Source organism: Haliotis rufescens, unplaced genomic scaffold, assembly GCF_023055435.1.
Source record: "Haliotis rufescens isolate VD_foot unplaced genomic scaffold, xgHalRufe1.0.p SCAF_60, whole genome shotgun sequence".
NCBI classification, from domain to species: domain Eukaryota; kingdom Metazoa; phylum Mollusca; class Gastropoda; order Lepetellida; family Haliotidae; genus Haliotis; species Haliotis rufescens.
In genome coordinates, this window is record NW_025964335.1 from 826,551 (window position 1) to 841,162 (window position 14,612).

Below are 14,612 nucleotides of genomic sequence, written 5' to 3' on the forward strand. Positions count from 1 at the left end.
AAACAAGTTAGACAAGCATAGTCGCCTTTTACGGCAAGCATGGGTTGCTGAAGACCTATTCTACCCAGGAATCTTCACGGGTCGCCACCGCCTTCTAGGTAAGTTTCTTAAACTTGAAGAGAAGACTATTTGAAAAGTAAGTGTATTGAATCCATCGATACACGGGGCATGACCAGTCGATTGATAGAACCGGGCCCATTCTACCACCCGTCTAGGTGAAGTCCGTGTCAACGTGGTGTGTTGGGCAAAGGAACACCGGTTCCTGACTCCACTGCCCTCACCCACCAGAATCCAATCCTCCACTGACACAGGGAGCGCGCGTAACCCACGGCGAAAGGGTTGCCCCATCCGGTCACCTTTTCAGACCATCAGGGGGGAGCTGGGAATACGGGGATTTATATTGAGAAGGTAGACACTCATGTTATTATAACCAATTTGGAAATATCTTCATTTACATTATGTCAAAAGCGGCGTTAAACCCAACTCACTTACTCATTTATATGAAAGCCTACGTCCAAACGTCAAGAAATGAATGTTTTCGTGTAGTGTTATGGATTGTGCTATAACCAGGTTTGCGATTTGCAAAAACGTGTCCCAACAAAATCGAAAACGTTTGAAATCTAAGACAGTTTATGAATTTTTAGCTCCCAAACTGACATTTTAAGGCAAGTAAAACGGAAAATGAAATCGCTCTTGTCACGCCGGGATCTGCATATGTTATTAACAAATGGCATGATAACATGAAATGTCACATAGCAGACTTAGTACTCAAGTCTGACTGTCTCACTGATCGTAACATATGCAAAACTTGTTTTTTCTCCCCTCAGTCAGTGGATAATACATTTGGGCAAGAAGAGTAGCAACTGGAATAACAATGCTGACAATTGTGAGGGTCTAAAGGGCGAGTACACTTTGTGGCGATTATACAAAATACAGTGTCAAGGGTAGACCAAGGTTTTTATCTTCATTCATTAATGTGTTTTTTTCAAATAATTCTGATTGACAAAAAATATTGATCTGCTTAAAATGGAAATATACTAAGTCAAAATAAAAACTTCACATTTGTAAAAGTAATCCCATATATGATATACAAAGGACAAATGTATCAAAGAAGGTAATTTTTAATCATTAATGTCCAAAGAAGGATTTTAATTAACGGTGGTAACCATAATTTGTTCCAAGCACCTACGGTATTCGGTAATAACATCAAACAGTTTAAATCATAAGTCCCAAGCACGAGAATCTGATGGCACACAAGTTCAGTAGCGTGTATGGCCACCATGTGCGTTGACAACTGCCACACAACGCCTCCGCATGGACCTTGTGATGCTTGTGAACACATGATTTGGAAGACGACGCCATTGTTGCTGCAAAATGGTGCCCACAATTGACGTTGACGTCTGTGTTATTGAGTCAGAATCGGCCCGTCGTGCTTGAAGGTGAGCAGTTCTCAGACGGTTTCGAACAGATTGCGCACTCAGTCTACCCCTAAACAGTTCATTTCTGGTTGATGTAGCCGTCAAAAATCGGTTACGGAGGTGACGTAAGACAATCTGACGATCCTCTGCTTGTGACGTCACACGTGGTCGACCTGGCCGAGGGCGATCAGCGGTGGTATCCGTTTGCTGTAGACGCGTCTGTAAATCATAAACAGTCCGTCTACTACAACCCATCGTCCCTGCGACTTCAGCTACGGACGTTCCCGTCTGCAACATGCCGATGGCACGTTCACGTTGCACATTTGAAAGGCGTGGCATGACAAATGGCCGTAAAGACTTTTGTTTTCTTGTGTTTTTCTTTTTTTGTTAATGACTGCTAACAAGTATGGCTGAAAACACGTGCGGTATTTTGGCCACGTGACCAGTTGCAGGTTCAGTATATATTGATCTGACCAAATTTTCGTTTGTTTGTTGTTTAACGCCGCACTCAGCAATATACCAGCTATATGACGGCGGTCTGGACCAGACAATCCAGTTGTTGACATCAATAGCATCGATCCACGCCATTGGGATACGATGATATGCATCAACCAAATCAGCGAGCCTGATTACCACCCGGGCCCGTTAGTCGCCTCGTACGACAAGCATAGTCACCTCTTACGGCAATCATGGGTTGCTGAAGAGCTATTCTATCCCGGATCTTCACGGGTAACCATACAATTCAGTGATTGACATCATGAGCATCGATCCACTATTTTATTCCAGGAAAGTGGCAATATGAAAACACTCTGATCTATTTACTTCAGTGAAGTCGATAATTTACTGGTTAGATATTCCAATATATAAGTTTTACCTACCGTCTTCGGATTTGTACGGAAAAGATCATTTATTTTGCAGTTCCGAGACAACTTCATTGATCAATCTAAATCATATAAGTGCTTCACTCCGGTCGTGATTGGATTGATACATTCGTCTCCTTCCGTGATGACTACTGACGTTTGGTGTGGCGAATTCCTACAGAAAGGACAAACATGTAATATGAATGGCTTTGGGGGTAATGCATATTTCATGGTCTAGAGATCATCCACATTATTGGATTACAGTATCAGTTAGTTTGTATGTTTGTGTGTTGTTTAACGCCGTACGCAGCAATATTCCAGCTATATGATGCCGGTCTGTAAATAATCGAGTCTGGACCAGACAATCCAGTGATTGACATCATGAGCATTGATCCAAGCAATTTGGATCGATGACATGCATCACCCCAGTCACCGAGTCTGACCAACCAAACCCGTTAGTCGCCTTTTACGGCAAGCATGGGTTGCTGAAGATTTTTTTTACCCCGGATCTTCGAGGGTCGTATCTGTTCAGAAGTGTTATGTGTTAAAGAATCTCTTTTGTTAAAGTCTAAAGTAACACATTACCGTCAACATGATTCCAGCATACCAATTATTGATTGTGTCAGATCGCAGTCTGGTTCTACTGATTGTAAACGTTGTTGAGTTAAGGGTTTTGATGATGTAACGTATGCGCAGACATTCTGTATGAAATCATGGACTAGAAAATATTTGTTCATTTCTTCATCTTTTCCATTTCTTTTGGCTTCAGGGGACTTGAGTAGTTTTGAAGAAGGTGTGTGTGTGTGTGTGTGTGGGGAGGGGGGGGGGGGGGGGGGGGGGAATCTATGGGCACCTGATGACATCAAACCAGTTACACGATCAATCCAGTGATTGACACATGATGAGCATCGATCCACGCAATTGGGATCAATGACATGCATTAACCAAGCCAGCGAGCCTGAGAACCCGGTCCCGTTAGTCGCCTCTAACGACACGACACGCAATTGGGATCGATGACATGCATCAACCAAGTCAGCGAGGCAGACCACCCGATCCAGTTAGTCGCCTCCTACCACAAGTATAGTCGCCATTTACGACAAGCATGGGTTGCTGAAGACCTACTCTACCCCAGATCTTCACAGGTCTTGAGGTCATGATCAGTTTCCATCCTTGTCATGCTGTTGTTACTCAACATCATTAAACATTTTTCGAATCTAAGACATCAAACATGCCGACAACAATGTTGGTACAATAGGTCTGCAGCCACCCATGCTTGCCCCAAGAGGCGACTAACGAGATCGGGTGGTCAGGCTTGCTGAGTTGGTTGAGTGCGGCGTTAAAAACAAAAACAAAAAAACAACTTCAAACAATGGATGAATAAATTGGTATAATTTTTATTTCCCGAATCTAAGACATCAAACACACATACGACATTGCAGGTATAATACTTGCTAATTATACAAGTCGTGTATGATTCCATTTGCAATCTTCAATTCATCAGTTTCAACTATAAATATGACGGTTATCTGTATTTTTTTAAGGATACACTTAATTGTATTTGTCAAAAGAATAACGAATGCTTATTTTTCAAACTCTCCTTTAATGGATCCACATTCGTTATGCTAAAGAGTGTGGTCTGACTGAAACCTGAAACTTGTACATATGTTTTACAACTTCACAAATACTCTCAATAACATCAACAAAAATGTCATCAGCTTTGCTACACGAAATATCGCATGTGGCAGGGGCACTTGCTTTACTGTCCTCCCTCTCGTGAAGGTTACGATTTGACTGCTTTTCCGTGTGTTGCCTATTTTGAAATCTCAGGAAAGGTGTATCTTTCACAGACATTCTGCTTGTTATTATGAGTCCAAGCTAAACATTCAAGTTCTTGATTACCATGGTGATTTGATTCCTGATGTTCAATGATACAATGAGGCACAGTTTTTGAAGAAGGCAAGGCACCGTCTCATACCGTACGTTTGCGTAGAAACTGTGGAATGTAGAATCGAGATTTCGTCTCAGGCTTTGCTTCGATAGGTTTCTCAGGCATCTTGGCAAATACACGTGAAGTTTCATCACAGAGTTTCAGAAGTCTTTCATTTATATTTGTTGTCCTTTGATCCATTTCCTTTAGAATTTTAATACTTGCCTCTCCTAGGAACTCACAGCGACTCCCATTATCTATCTGTATTCTGTCTCTCTGTGTGTTCTCTCCAGTTATTTTGGCGTTGCTAAAATGTGCGGGTAAACTGCACCTCCGTGTTCTATTTTTCTCCTTGCGAGGTTCAGTGCCATCAACAATTACAGATTGCAATGCACACCGAGAAGAACCTGGGACCATGTCACAAAATGCCGATTTCCTTCTGCCTCTATTTTCTTTACAACGCATAGTGACAGATTTATTGTTAACGGCCATTACCTGAAGAGAAACCAAACCAGTGTCTTTCTTCAAAGCGTGATAAGATTCTTCATCATCGAGTTTCTCCATTACAACTTTAACAGAAGCATTATGCCCATCATGTTCCTTGATGATATTATCCTTCACTGTGGTAGACTCATCTGTGACAACAGCAATACTCTTCACCAAAACATGCTCGGGTAAATTAATCTCTTCAACCCTAGAAAAGGCTTTGTACGAACAGGGTATCATCTTTTCCTTCTTTGGAGAGGCCATCGCCTTAATCTCGAGTTTGTCCTTGTAAACATCCCTGTAAAAAAGAAAAGTAAAATCGGTTTAATCACTTTGAGATAAATAATGTCCTTTGAGTGTGTTTGTTTGTTGTTTAACGCCACACTCAGCAATATTCCAGCTATATGATGGCGGTCTGTAAATAATCGAATCTGGCCCAGACAATCCAGTGATTGATATCATGAACATCGATCTACACAACTGGAATCGATGACATGCATCAACCAAGTCAGCGAGCCTGACCACCCGATCCTGTTACTCGCCTCTTACGACAGGCACAGTCACCGTTAACAGCAAGCATGGGTTGCTGAAGACCTATTCTACCCGGAATCTTCACGGGTCACGCTGACTTGTTTAATGCATGTCATCGTATCCCATGGAATTGGGAAACGATGACATGCATTAAACAAGTCTGCAAGTCTGACCACCCGATCCCGTTAATCGCCGCTAACGACAAGCAAAGTCGCCTTTTATGGCAAGCATGGGTTGCTGAAAACCTATTCTATCCTGGTTGGTTTGATTGTTGTTTTACCCTGCACTCAGCACTCAGCATTATTCCAGCTATATGACGGTGGCATCTTCACAGGTCCATATACAATGTGGATATATGTATCTGGGGAAAAGAGCCTTACCTGCAGATGTTATTGATGTCCCTGTTCCTCTTCGTGTCTTCTGGCATACAACCAATCACCGTCACTTTGAAGGTATCTTTTGACTTTTTCAAACTCATCTTTGAATTGAGAGAAAAATCTACAGCGTTTCCCCCAACAGGCTTTGCTTCTACTCTTCACGCGCCTTGTAATGAACCTTTACCAAAGATCTTCTGCTGAAGGCGCTTATATACAACTAAACGCCCCCGGTTGTTTTCGTTTCCGTGTGTGAATAACAAAGCGAATTGAGGGAACTGGACTCAGCCGAGCATTGCGTTGGCTTAGCAACTCCAGGAGATATATATATATATATATATATCGGGGATATTTTTGGAACAAACATTATACTTAGCAAGCCTTGGGAGAGCTAAATACATAGTGTTTGTTCGAAAAACAGGATATTTACCAATCCCAAACACACCAGCGTCATAACCTCTTTAGACCTGTGAAGAACCGGGGTAGAATAGGTCTTCAGCAACCCATGCTTGCTGTAAAAGGCGACTATGCTTATCGTAAGAGACGACTAACGGGATAGGGTGGTCATGCTCGCTGACTTGGTTGATGCATATCATCGTATCCCAATTGCGTGGGACCCGTGAAGATCCAGGGTAGAATAGGTCTTCAGCAACCCATGCTTGACGTAAAAGGCGACTATGCTTGTCGAAAGAGACGACTAACGGGATCGGGTTGTCCGGCTCGCTGACTTGGTTGATGCATATCATCGTATCCCATTGCGTGGGACCCGTGAAGATCCGGGGTAGAATAGGTCTTCAGCAACCCATCCTTGCCGTAATAGACGACTGTGCTTCTCTTAAGAGGCGACTAACGTGATCGGGTGGTCAGGCTCGCTGACTTGGTTGATGCATATCATCGTATCCCAATTGCGTGGGACCCGTGAAGATCCGGGGTAGAATACGTCTTCAGCAACCCATGCTTGCCGTAAAAGACGACTGTGCTTCTCGTAAGAGGCGACTCACAGGATCGGGTGGTCAGGCTCGCTGATTTGGTTGATGCATTTCATCGTATCCCATATGCGTAGATCGATGCTCCTGATATCAATCACTGGATTGTCTGGTCCAGACTCGATTATTTACAGATCGCCATCATATAGCTGGAATATTGCTCAGTGCGGCGTTGAACAACAAACGAACAAACAAAGTCTGAAGTTATAACATATTCCTTTGAATCCTTATCTTACGCCACGACGTTAAGGTTAAAACTATATTTAATGATAAAATCTTCAAAATGGCGTCGCTTTGAATAACCAGCAAGATTGGCAGGAAAACGATACGCAGGGAGGCCAAGCTGTTGCACGTCGTCGATGGTCGTGCTGCCCACACACTGGCTAAGGCTGAATGATTATGCTGCTTACACGCTATTATCATGCTATTAAGATCGATGACACACTGACTTGCACATATATGTTGTTTGATTAAACTACACAGCCCTTGAGGACGGAACATTTGAGCTTTCCGGTACTTCGATTATTTTCCGCGTTTCGTTTCCCACAGTAACGATGCACCTGGTATCCCCTTTGCACAAGTTGGTTGGTTTGTTGTTTAACGCCGTACTCAGCAATATTCCAGCTATATGACGGCGGTCTGTAAATAATCGAGTCTGGACCTGACAATCCAGTGATTGACATCATGAGCATCGATCCACGCCATTGGGATACGATGATATGCATCAACCAAGTCAGCGAGCCTCACCACCCGATCCCTTTAGTCGCCTCGTACGACAAGCATAGTCACCTCTTACGGCAATCATGGGTTGCTGAAGAGCTATTCTATCCCGGATCTTCACGGGTAACCATACAATTCAGTGATTGACATCATGAGCATCGATCCACTATTTTCTTCCAGGAAAGTGGCAATATGAAAACACTCTGATCTATTTACTTCAGTGAGGTCGATAATTTACTGGTTAGATATTCCAATATATAAGTTTTACCTACCGTCTTCGGATTTGTACGGAAAAGATCATTCATTTTGCAGTTCCGAGACAACTTCATTGATCAATCTAGATCATATAAGTGCATCATTACGGTCGTGATTGGATTGATACATTCGTCTCCTTCCGTGATGACTACTGACGTTTGGTGTGGCGAATTCCTACAGAAAGGACAAACATGTAATATGAATGGCTTTGGGGGTAATGCATATTTCATGGTCTAGAGATCATCCACATTATTGGATTACAGTATCAGTTAGTTTGTATGTTTGTTTATTGTTTAACGCCGTACGCAGCAATATTCCAGCTATATGACGCCGGTCTGTAAATAATCGAGTCTGGACCAGACAATCCAGTGATTGACATCATGAGCATCGATCCACGCAATTGGGATCGATGACATGCATCAACCCAGTCACCGAGTCTGACCAACCGAACACGTTAGTCGCCTTTTACGGCAAGCATGGGTTGCTGAAGATTTTTTTTACCCCGGATCTTCACGGGTCGTATCTGTTCAGAAGTATTATGTGTTAAAGAATCTCTTGTGTTAAAGTCTAAAGTAACACATTACCGTGAACATGATTCAAGCATACCAATTATTGATTGTGTCAGATCGCAGTCTGGTTCTACTGATTGTAAACGTTGTTGAGTTAAGGGTTTTGATGATGTAACGTATGCGCAGACATTCTGTATGAAATCATGGACTAGAAAGTATTTGTTCATTTCTTCATCTTTTCCATTTCTTTGGATTCAGGGGACTTGAGCAGTTTTGAAGAAGGGGTGTGTGTGTGTGTGGGGGGGGGGGGGGGGGGGGGGGGGGGGATCTAGGGGCACCTGATGACATCAAACCAGTTACACGATCAATCCAGTGATTGACACATAATGAGCATCGATCCACGCAATTGGGATCAATGCCATGCATTAACCAAGCCAGCGAGCCTGAAAACCCGGTCCCGTTAGTCGCCTCTAACGACACACCACGCAATTGGGATCGATGACACGCATCAACCAAGTCAGCGAGGCAGACCACCCGATCCAGTTAGTCGCCTCCTACCAAAAGTATAGTCGCCATTAATGACAAGCATGGGTTGCTTAAGACCTACTCTACCCCGGATCTTCACGGGTCTCGAGGTCATGATCAGTTTCCATCCTTGTCATGCTGTTGTTACTCAACATCATTAAACATTTCTCGAATCTAACACATCAAACACGCCGACAACAATTTCGGTTCAATAAGTCTGCAACCACCCATGCTTGCCGTGGGGTCAGGCTCGCTGACTTGGATGAGTGCGGCGTTAAAAACAATAAAACAAAAAACAATGGATGAAAGAATTAGTATTATTTTTATTTACCGAATCTAAGACATCAAACACACATACGACAATGCAGGTATAATACTTGCTAATTACACAAGTCGTGTATTATTCCATTTGCAATTTTCAATTCATCAGTTTCAACTATAAATGTGGTGGTTATCTGTATTTTTTTTAAGGATACACTTAATTGTATTTATCAAAACAATTACGAATGCTTATTTTTCTCCTTTACTCCTAACTCTCCTAACTCTCCTTTAATGGATCCACATTCGTTATGCGAAAGAGTGTGGTCTGACTGAAACCTGAAACTTGTACATATGTTTTACGACTTCACAAAGGCTCTCAAACACATCAACAAAAATGTCATCAGCTTTGCTACACGAAATATCGCATGTGGCAGGGGCACTTGCTTTACTGTCCTCCCTCTCGTCAAGGTCACGATTTGACTGCTTTTCCGAGTGTTGCCTTTTTGAAATCTTACGAAAGGTTTATCTTTCACAGACATTCTGCTTGTTATTATGATGGTTTGGTTTGTTGTTTAACGCCGCACTCAGCAATATTCCAGCTATATGAATGGTTGTAAATAATCGAGTCTGGACCAGACAATCCAGTCATTAATATCATGAGCATCGTTCCACGCAATTGGGATCAATGACATACATCAACCAAGTCAGCGAGCCTGACCACCCGATCCCTTTAGTCGCCTTTTACGACAAGAATAGTCACCTTTTATGGCAAGCATGGGTTGCTGAAGACCTATTATACCCCGGATCTTCACGGGTAGCTTGTTATTATGATTCCAAGCCAAACATTCAAGTTCTTGATTACCATGGTGATTTGTTTCAAGATGTTCAATGATACAATGAGGCACAGTTTTTGAAGAAGGCAACGCACCGTCTGATACCGTACGTTTGCGTGGAAACTGTGGAAAGTAGAACTGAGATTTCATCTCAGGCTTTGCTTCGATACGTTTTTCAGGCATCTTGGCAAATACACGTGAAGTTTCATCACAGAGTTTCAGAAGTCTTTCATTTATATTTGTTGTCCTTTGATCCATTTCCTTTAGAATTTGAATACTTGCCTCTCCTAGGAGCTCACAGCGACTCCCATTATCTATCTGTATTCTGTCTCTCTGTGTGTTCTCTCCGGTTATTTTGGCGCTGCTAAAATGTGCGGGTAAACTGCAACTCCGTGATCTATTTTTCTCCTTGTGAGGTTCACTGCCATCAACAAGTACAGATTGCAATGCACACCGAGAAGAACCAGGGATCATGGCTTAAAATGCCGATTTCCTTCTGCCTCTATTATCTTTACAACGCATAGTGACAGATTTATTGTTAACGGCCATTACCTGAAGAGAAACCAAACCAGTGTCTTTCTTCAAAGCGTGATGAGATTCTTCATCATCGGGTTTCTCCATTACAACAGAAGCATTATGCCCATCATGTTCCTTGATGATATTATCCTTCACTGTGATAGACTTATCTGTGATAACAGCATTACTCTTCACCAAAACATGTTCGGGTAAATTAATCTCTTCAACCCTAGAGAAAAGGCTTTGTACGAATAGGGTATCATCTTTACCTTCTTTGGAGAGGCCATCGCCTTAATCTCGAGTTTGTCCTTGTAAACATCCCTGTAAAAAAGGAAGGTAAATCGGTTTAATCACTTTGATATATATAATGTCCTTTGAGTTTGTTTGTTTGTTGTTTAACACCGCACTCAGCAATATTCCAGCTATATGACGGCGGCATCTTCACGGGTCTGTATATAATGTGGATATATGTATCCGGGGGAAAAGAGCCTTACCTGGAGATGTTATGGATGTCCCTGTACCTCTTCGTGTCTTCTGGCATACAACTAATCTCCGTCACTTTGAAGGTATCTTTTGACTTTTTCAAACTCATCTTTGAATTGAGAGAAAGATCTACAGCGTTTCCCCCAATAGGCTCTGCGTCTACTCTTCACACACCTTGTAATGAACCTTTACCAAAGATCTTCTGCTGAAGGCACTTATATACAGCCTTACTCCCATGATAAGTATTTTCGTTTCCTTGTGTGAACAACAAAGCAAATTTAGCTAACTGGCCTCAGCTGTGCATTGCGTTTGCTTATCAACTCCAGGAGAGAGAGATATCAGGGATATTTTTGGAACAAACATTCTATTTAGCTAAGGGCTTTTGTTTACAGCCGTTCTCAAGTACTCCTAAAGTGAGTATGTCTGTCCCTTGTGTGAACAACACAAAAACAAGTTTATTTGTTTTATCTCGCCACTTAAAAAATAATCGCTTCGCGTTGGCTACTTATTTCGGGATGCAGTGCACACTCCCTTTCGGCGCCAGGTCTGTGCTCTTTATATACTCACACGCAAAAGGAACGCAAGTCAGTTATGCAGTATACATGTTATTTATTTTCAACAGTAAAGACACGATATACTAATAGGGCAAGATTGACAAAAATTTGACTGAAGACAGTTTAATGGATTAAAAGGCAGATGGCATCATTGTTTTTTTCAAATGTTAAGGGCTTACACAGTTTCGGTTCAATACCCAAAATGTCGGTCAATACATGGTGTGACCACCATTAGCATTGATCACTGCCACACATCTTCTGTACATTGAGTGGATCAGACGATTTGATAAGGCCCTAGGAATCCTCCTGCAAACATCCAGAGCAGCTGTTCGATGGGGTTCAGACCATGGCTGAAGGCTGGCCACGGTAGAACACGGATGTTGTGTTGTTGCAGAAAGGCCATGGTAGCTCTGGCAACATGGGGTCGAGCGTTATCCTGCTGGAAAATGTGTTGTTGATGTGCAAAAAATGGAACAACGTGGGGTCTGATCACTTGGTCGATATACCGCTGAGCAGTGACGCCGTGTACCCGACCTTGACCAATATTCAGAAAGCACATGGGTTCAAGTGTCGTATTAAGTCCAATCTCTGCCGATATCATGATGCTAGGTCCACCCCATGGATCCCTTTCCACAACGTTTCTGTCAGCGAAACGATCACCTCGACGTCGCCAAATTCGGACTCTTCCGTCTGCATGGGAGACACAAAAGCGACTTTCATCAGAGAAGATGACACCCCTCCACTCACGATGATGCCAATTGTGATGACCCTGTGCCCACTGAAGTCGTGGTTGTCGATGCCGTGGTTGGAGAACAGGACAGGTGCTGGTCGGCGACATCAGATTGTTGGCATGGAGACGTCGGATCACAGTGTCCCGGCTAATGTGTCGATTATGTGTTCCTATGGTCTGTCGAGCACTCTCACTTGCAGTTAGGAACGGAATCTGCCGATCTTGTCGAGGTGTTGTGACCCTAGGACGACCGAGGAAGGTCATCTGTGGTCTGTGTTGCATTGTATCGATGCAGGAGACGGTAAATTGTGGTAATGTTAAGGTTGAAATGACGGGCAACATCTTGGACAGACTCTCCAGCTTCCAAACGTCTGACGGCCTGCTTTCTCTGAATTTGAGTTAGGCGTGGCATTGTTGACCAAGGAGTGGTAGGTACAAGAATCGGCCACAGTTTTATACCCACTACAGTTCGTGACAGTTCGTGCATTTTCGATTTCGCGAGAAACGGGTGCATGATACCCACATATTTATTGAAATGGTGCGTTTTGGCTATTCGTTTTTTATGTTGCGTTTTTACTCGGGGCTTCCAAAAGGCAACCAAAAATATTGATAACACCATCAGGCTTCACTACATGCTAAAACTAAATTTATCAATTTATGTTCCGTGTTTGTTACCTATTTGCTTAAAACCACTTGCGTTTCTTTTGTGAGTATATAATGCGTGACAGCAAAAGTATGTCTCTCGAACAAAATTTGCAAAAGTCAAGACTCGAATATTTACAGACCGCCGTCATATAGCTGGAATATTGCTGAGTACAGCGTTAAACCACAAACAAACACACTATATGACTGCTGTCTGTAAATAATCTAGTCTGGACCAAACAATCCAGTGGTTGGTTGGATTGTTGTTTTACGCCGCACTCAGCAATATTCCAGCTATAAGACGGCGGTGTGTAAATAATTGAGTCTGGACCAGACAATCCAGTTGATTGATATCATGAGCATCGATCCGTGCAATTGGGATCGATGACCTGCATCAACCAATTCAGCGAGCCTGACCACCCGATCCCGTTAGTCGCCTTTTACGACAAGCATAGTTCTTTTTATGGCAAGCATGGGTTGTTGAAGACCTATTTTACCCCAGATCTTCACGGGTCGAGTATCAGATAAAGATCGTGTTCGCCAAACACGTTCCATATGTCAGTACATTTGTAAAAGCATGACTACTTTCGTCTTGTGATAGCAGCGCAGCTATCATGGTAGATCATCGGTTATTACGTCAAACCCCCTAAAGTTGATTTATGCTGTTTTCATAGAACAAGGTAATTTTTATTCACCAGAAGCCTATGATTGCATAATTTGTTTTGGATAAACAGTACATGACTGCCATGTCCTTTTAGCTGGTTGGTTGGGGTTTTTTTTAACGCGGCATTCAGCAATATTCCAGCTATGTGACGGCGGTCTGTATATAATCGAGTCTGGACCAGACAATCCAGTGATTGATATCATGAGCATCGATCCAGGCAATTGGGATCGATGACCTGCATTAAGGTTGCTGAAGACCTACTCTACCCCGGATCTTCACAGGTCTTGAGGTCATGATCAGTTTCCATCCTTGTCATGCTGTTGTTACTCAACATCATTAAACATTTTTCGAATCTAAGACATCAAACATGCCGACAACAATGTTGGTACAATAGGTCTGCAGCCACCCATGCTTGCCACAAGAGGCGACTAACGAGATCGGGTGGTCAGGCTTGCTGACTTGGATGAGTGTGGCTTTAAAAACCAAAAACCAAAAAACAACATCAAACAATGGATGAATAAATTGGTATTATTTTTATTTCCCGAATCTAAGACATCAAACACACATACGACATTGCAGGTATAATACTTGCTGATTACACAAGTCGTGTATGACTCCATTTGCAATCTTCAATTCATAAGTTTCAACTATAAATATGCCGGTTATCTGTATTTTTTTAAGGATACACCTAATTGTATTTATCAAAAGAATTACGAATGCTTATTTTTCAAACTCTCCTTTAATGGATCCACATTCGTTATGCTAAAGAGCGTGGTCTGACTGAAACCTGAAACTTGCACATATGTTTTACAACTTCACAAATACTCTCAATAACATCAACAAAAATGTCATCAGCTTTGCTACACAAAATATCGCATGTGGCAGGGGCACTTGCTTTACTTGTCCTCCCTCTCGTTAAGGTCACGATTTGACTGCTTTTCCGAGTGTTGCCTTTTTGAAATCTTAGGAAAGGTTTATCTTTCACAGACATTCTGCTTGTTATTATGATTCCAAGCTAAACATTCAAGTTCTTGATTACCATGGTGATTTGATTCCTGATGTTCAATGATACAATGAGGCAAAGTTTTTGAAGAAGGCAACGCACCGTCTCATACCGTACGTTTGCGTAGAAACTGTGGAATGTAGAACCGAGATTTCGTCTCAGGCTTTGCTTCGATAGGTTTCTCAGGCATCTTGGCAAATACACGTGAAGTTTTATCACAGAGTTTCAGAAGTCTTTCATTTATATTTGTTGTCCTTCGATCCATTTCCTTTAGAATTTTAATACTTGCCTCTCCAAGCAACTCACAGCGACTCCCATTATCTATCTGTATTCTG